Source organism: Palaemon carinicauda, chromosome 6 (assembly GCF_036898095.1).
Source record: "Palaemon carinicauda isolate YSFRI2023 chromosome 6, ASM3689809v2, whole genome shotgun sequence".
Taxonomy (NCBI): Eukaryota; Metazoa; Arthropoda; class Malacostraca; order Decapoda; family Palaemonidae; genus Palaemon; species Palaemon carinicauda.
In genome coordinates, this window is record NC_090730.1 from 115,927,546 (window position 1) to 115,935,045 (window position 7,500).

Below are 7,500 nucleotides of genomic sequence, written 5' to 3' on the forward strand. Positions count from 1 at the left end.
CGAGACAAGATCACGTTATGTTAAACAAACCTTGAGGCATCGCGATCTCTTCTCTCCAGCCCTCCGTTGTTATTTTATAAGCCAAGAAGAAATGACCGTATGAGACAATTTATAAAGATTCCCGAGCCGGTAATGAAGTACTAGGATACACGTACGTACCTTGCATTTTTCAACTTTCAAGAAAAGAAATGACACATTCAAATATGCTCAATTTTTCAATGGCACATTTCAGAGGAAAAAAAAATCAGTTATATAATACTAAATGAAACTTGTTCCTGTACTTAACAAATATCCGACTTGTCTTTTTTTCTTACCTACTCTACATTGAAGGTAATCTCACGGAGAATAAATATAAAATGCAATAATTTTTTAAAATAATACGTGCTTTACTTCCAAGGTGAACTCTGTACATATATTTGTACTATCCCTTGTAAGCTAAGTCTGTAACAGTTGTAACTTTGCTGTTGTAGACAGAACGTCAGACCCTTTCCCTATGCAAAGTGGTTTGCTGCCAGCAAGGGCTCCTCTTGCTGGTGGGTCAGTAAAAACACCATGGAGGGTTCTGCGTCCTTTCGTATATTTCTGCCTTATTCCTGACGTACTTGGAAATCTTGCTCCTTTCTTTTCTCCAAGTGCATCTAATCATATCAAATATATATATATATATATATATATATATATATATATATATTCCTATTTTTCAAGATAATTATATAATTAGTCAGTCACCATACAACAGAAGCTTAAGTCTCTCATGTCAGTGAGAACTTAATGAGTTCACTAAAGATCTAAGTAAAAGCCTGAGTAGGTTTTTCGAAAGGTTGATTTTCTGGTCAAATACGTCAGTTTTTGTTCTCTTAAAATATCACACGGCTTTACTCTATATTTAATATTTTTAATTTCATAAAATATTATTCTAATGACCTAAGAAGACTTTTTTGCAAGATTTCCTTTGACGGGATTGGATACATTCTCAAAAGTTGATTCTACCATAGCCCTATACGCATATAAGCCACTTTTTTTCCCTCACTAGTGCCTGAATCTGCTTTCGATCTCTTACAGGTATTGTAAATAAAAAAAAAAGCTTGAAAGTTGAGAAAAATACAGCAACTCAACAGCTCCCTGACCCGCATCAACTTTGAAAAAATCTCTCCTCAGCTTTCTCTAACTCTTATCTATACCTTCTTAAAGAAACCCATTTATTTCCTAAAATATATATCCATTGATAATGTACCTTTTATAGAAAAAAAATCACAGGGATAATTCAAATAAAGTCTTGTATGCTAAAACTATCCAGGCAAAACAAAACAACCAATTAAACATTGAGAATTAAAAAATGTTAAAATGCTCCCGAATGAACATCATAAAACGACCGTGGAGGTCCTGCAGAGAGTAGGGTTCCCCTGCTGTACAGGACCAGATAAGCAGCCCTTTAAGTAAAGTAAAGTAATATAAATGATTAACCCCACATTTACGCATACGTGTAAATGAGTGATTTCAGCATAAGACCACAACCGAAATTACACTTAATATTCATTTACACCTCATGAAACCTACTGTACACACGAAAACCTCATCAAGTCGAAGTTATTCCAAGATTACCCAAATAAAGTGGGCCAGGAAAATCGCAAGCTTATGCAAGATCTTCGTGACCCAAAATCTGATCGTGTTAAGAAGCAGACTCAGTAAGTTTTCTTAATTTGGAAGGGAACTGGACTCCATTCCTTCGAAACCGGTTTCACTGACTTCATGGAAGAACTGGACGGCATGAACTCGATGCAAACAGGCACTACCAATGGTCACGAAGACGGGCTTTGAGAAATAGAGGACATACTCGAGTATAGATATAGCAGCGCAGAAGGATAGTTATTAATGTTGATTCATTGATTGATATTGTGCTATCTGGCGTTTGTTACTAGTGATGTAGGATTCTCTCTCTCTCTCTCTCTCTCTCTCTCTCTCTCTCTCTCTCTCTCTAACTTCAAATATCAGCGAAACGAAACTGATATTACTATTTATTTTTCGGGAACCGAAATATACGAACAATGGGTGAATGAAACTGCGGGTCGTACACATATCTAGTACATACATACATACATACATACATACATATATATATATATATATATATATATATCCTGGTTATGCGTGTGTATGCAAGTGAAAGTTCAAAGAAGCAAATCCGATATATTGCCAGTGGACCGTATCGGGTTTGGCAACTAAATCCGCCTTTAGTGTGCTACAATTTCCTTGTACTGCCTCAACAGGGGGAAATAAGTCCTACTAGAGTGTGACTGAGCCTTCAAATGAATGAGTGAATGAACGAATGAATGAATGAATGATTGAAACGCACACAATCGTCTGAAATGACTTCAGGTATTTCATTATCCCTTTTCCCGTAACAAATGCTACATTGCCTAAAAGGTATCTAAATTCCCAGTGACATAAAAGGCCAATTCCCACAAACATAAAAGGTTAATTCCCAGAAACAAAAACCAATTCCGAGAAACATAAAACGTCCGAGTCACCTCATTGAGTAAATAAGAATTAGAATGAATAAAGAGATTAACTTTATCCAAAAATGGAGGACGGGTTCTTTCGTTATCAACATAAGGTATAATTAGCTATAAACTCGATATCATAATGGTTATTCGGCAGAGTTTAGATAAGGTAGAAGCAAATAAGTTTTCTAATTATAGAATGACATCATATTCTGTTTCTCCACAGCTCTTTTTTTCTCAAGGACCTTAGTGTAAAGAAAATACATAAAAGATTAAAGAAAAAAGATAAAAAATACAGATTTGATAAAAATAAATAAAAGATATAAAAAAGATAGAAAGACGCAACGATTTTATAAAGATAAATAAAAGATAAAAAAAAGAAATATAAGTCAAAATTTATGTCTTCATGAAAACATAGGATTATATAAACAAATTAAATAATAGGACTTAATTGTTCGGATGGCAAAACAAATATGAAAATGATAACTCTAAACCAATTAAATGTGAAAAATTTCAAATATGTTATTGAAACACAATGTTGAAGAGGTGGAAATTTCTAATTAGCCTCTGACCTCTCATTAAAACTTTGACCTTGACCTTACTTAGTGTACCGACTATACTAGTAGAGTAACCATTTAAAATATAAAGTGACTATCTCGTTTATTTAAATGGTTACGCCCAAGGTTGATTTGTAAGTTAACACCAGGCGTCAGAAAATAACTTAATTGTCCACTTTGGTTTTATAAATGTAATACTAAGGGCAATCATGTTGTCTTTATGTCGCAAATATCAAAAGATATGGTCAAATTCTGGTACAAATTTCCCCTTAGGCCTCTAAGATGATCTCGATAAATGGATCAAGTGTTACGTTGAATCTCATTAATCATGAATAATTTACTTAAAGCATAATGTCATTGACTTTAAAGATATTAAAATTATAGCGTTTTAAAGAAAATTTAACCTTAGCGGAGAGACAAACATGCGGATGCTGAAGAGACAGGAAGATGGTCAGGGCTGAATGACAGAATCTGCCCGCTAACAGTAAATGTTTCCATAAAAATTGTTTATTGAGAACGATCTTGTGAAAGTAAATCAGTACCAAAAGATGCCAACTGGTCTACATATAATAAGCATATTACACACAAGCATAATATATATATATATATATATATATGTATATATATATGTATATATATGTGTATATATATATGTACATATGTATATATATAATATATATACATACATATATATATATATATATATATTTATATATATATACAGTATATATATATATATATATATATAAAATAACTGAGTAATGTTAGCTGTATACGAAATTATATATATATAATATATATATATATGTACAGTATATGTATATATATATATATATATATATATAAAACTGAGTAATGTTAGCTGTATACGAAATTATGGTACATTTCAATGAAATAAAATCGAAATAAAGCCAAACTCTACCTGGCTACATTCGAAACGACTCTGGTTACAAGATAGGTCACTGCTATAAGCGTGGGATGGCACTGGCCTTGTTTCGTTAACTAGTGTAGGTTTGAATCTATCATAGCAAGGAAGGTTTCTTCCCTCTTTCCTTGCGGATTTCAAGGTTTCCAGAAAAAAAATTATATATATAAAAAAATCAGTGCCAATGACAAAGCCAAAACAAACACACACACACACACACACACACACATATATATATATATATATATATAATTTATATCTATGCACATATATAAGTATGTATACATACATACATACATACATACATATATATATATATATATACATATATATATATATATTTATATACGTTAAAGTATCGCAACTCAGAAAGGATATACGTGGTTGTGCATATATATATATATATATATATGCATGTGTGTGTGTAGTCGCGTTACATAGAATTAATGTGCAAGTATACAAGAAGTTGGATAGATTAGTTAATGCTAAGGAGTAACTAAATAAAAGAAAGGTTACTGGGCAAACACATCACGGAATAAAGTGTCTGTATGTGTATGAATATTGAAATACTGATCTGCCGAGCAAGAAGGTGATAAAACCAGTTATGTGTAGGCCTAAGTCCACTGCTTCTCTATTGTATGCAAATAGGTTAGCATGGCGAACTTTTTCGATGCCTGGCATACGTGAGATTGCCAGACTGATCAGAGTTCAGGGGGAAAGGGAAATGAATATTTGATTTCAATCAAGACTCCATACAAAGAATTTCATGAGCACATTCCCTCGACAGGTAGACAGGGTCATTTTCAAACTTTCTTTTCTCACATGTAGAGAGAGAGAGAGAGAGAGAGAGAGAGAGAGAGAGAGAGAGAGAGAGAGTATTAAAATGTGCTTCATAACCATTATTAACATCCATATAAATGGTTTTAAATAAAATAAATGTCTGTGAAAGCGGATTCAAAAGGACACTTGCTACATAAAAAATGACAAAATCAAAACAATGTCATTTACTTCTTTTCAATGTTTGCCAAAGATCAAGAGCATCATCCGAATCAGAAAATAAAGATACTAAAACCACCGTCTGTGTTTATAGTGGCCTGACGAGGGAGACACCCAAAGCCTGGGAAAGCTGAAGACTCGGATTACTACCTCATCAAGAATTGAAATCACCAATTCCCCAATACTCCCACGCAATCCTCAAGGATCTGGACACGGAACCAGAGGACTTGTCCTAAGCGGCCAAAGAGTGGTGGTAGACCCAGGATAGATTCCGTGATGTATTTCTATATTTTTTATTTGTATATTATAAAAAGGAGGATGTTTGTAAGCTCAAGCTCGACTCTCACAATGATGGCCTGAATAAATTCAGAAGGGAAAAATATATCTTTTATTCTTTCCAACCGTTATCCCTACATTAAGGGGTTGGTTGCCTGATGCGCTCTCTCCAATGCCTCCTATCAAAGACATCTTCTACCACCAAACCTCTTATCTCCTTGTCATTCTTCACCCTTCTCGCCTCCTAATTCCCGTTTACACTTGGCTACTAAACTAGTTATTCTAAACTTGTCTCGTTAAGTTTAGCTCAGAGGTTCCCATGAATGTAAAACATCAAGACTGTTATATTCTTGTGCCTTCCGCTCTATCTTCTTCCCACAACACCTTCCAATCCCTACTCCTTCCTCTCTACCAATCTTCCTCACCACGTGCCCACACCATCTCAGTCGTGACACACTTATCACATCTGTAATCTTTACTAAGACTACCATTTATCTTATTTCATTTTCCAATCAATCAAGAGGCGATATTCCCATAATCCACCTCAGTATTCTCATTTCTGTTCTCTAAAAACCATGATAACTGATGTTCCATAATTTTCTTTCCAACTTCCCCTTCACTTCTTACCAAAGGCACTTAATCAAATCTAAACGCTACTTCAATAATATAAAAGAATAAACTTTTAATTAACACAACATTACACACCCCAACACAGTGCATTTTTCTGTACCATCCGAAGTGCCAATACCCTGGAAAAACATTTACATTTTAGCATGAAAAATTGAAAATGAAATTCCCCGTAAAATAAATTGAAGAATTTAATTTTCACTGTATGTCTTGTGTATCTGTAAGGTATAAATATAAAAAACTTAGCATCTTTATAAAGCTGAATCTCTTTTTTCTACCACACAATTATTTAGAAAATTATGAAATAAAAATATTTGTTTCAAGCAGCTGTATGGTAATACACAAACGCACACACACACATATAGAGAGAGAGAGAGAGAGAGAGAGAGAGAGAGAGAGAGAGTTATTGGGTCCTTTGACTGGCCAGACTACTACGTTGGAACCTTCTCTCTGGTTCCGGTTCATTTTCCCTTTGCCTACATATACACCAAATAGTCTGGTCTATTCTTTACATATTCTCCTCTGTCCTCATACACCTAACAACACTGAGATTGCCAAACTATTTTTCACCCAAGGGGTTACTGCGCTATCATTGTTCATTGACCACTTTTCTCTAGGTAAGGGTAGAACAGACTCTTTAGCTATGGTAAGCAGCTCTTCTATGAGAAGGACACTACAATATCAACCCATTGTTCTCTAGTTTTGGGTAGTGCCATAACCTATGTACCATGGTCTTCCACTGTCTTGGGTTAGAGTTCTCTTGCTTGAGAGTACACCTAGGCACATTATTCTATCTTATTTCTCTTCCTCTTGTTTTGTTAAAGTTTAATAGTTTATATGGGATATGTTTATTTTAATGTTGTTACTGTTCTTTAAAAATTTTATTTTTCCTTGTTTCCTTTCCTCACTGGGCTATTTTCCCTGTTGGAGACCCTGGACTTATAACATCCTGCTTTCCTAACTAGGGTTGTAGCTTAGCTTTTTAATAATAGTAATATATATATATACATATATATATATATATATATATATATCCTTAAATGTTCATGGGAACACCAGTCTACAAAAATCCTGCTTCTCTTGTTTGAGAGAGAGAGAGAGAGAGAGAGAGGAGAGAGAGAGAGAGAGAGAGAGAATCTTTAACATGTCTTAAATGATACTTAATCATTGATACCGCCAACAACAGAGCTGGCTCAAAATACCTGATCCCCGCTAGACATTTCCCTCTTGAAGAATCTCGTAGGCATTAAGACCTCCCTCCCATCCATTAAATACAAAGGGATCCCAGCAAGGAAAGAAATGCTTAGCGGGGCATTTGCTACGGCACGAAGAACACCCACGCCCTTCCTGTTTGCTAAACAATCGAACAATACTCCCTCTTCGCGTGTCGAATCCCCTCGGATAACGTGGGCTGTGTGACGTGTTGGATCGGTAGAGTACATATTCAATATCTCAAATCATATGTGAAATTTTATCCCTGACATATGCACACAATTTCACATGCAAGGAAATTTACAAAATTTCTTATTAATAATCAAGATCAATCAAAATTAATAGTGAACATTCCTCCTCCGGAAAGACTTTCATACAACATTTCTGAGATAACGCGAAAAGTATC

The 7,500-nt window shown here is 34.5% G+C and overlaps 1 protein-coding gene across 3 annotated transcripts in view; it reads right to left on the minus strand.

The window, feature by feature from the left end:
• Positions 1–7,500, minus strand: part of jbug (filamin-type immunoglobulin domains fbug) — a 291,607-nt gene that overhangs the window by 268,805 nt on the left and 15,302 nt on the right. The gene's annotated exons all lie outside the window — the stretch shown is intronic.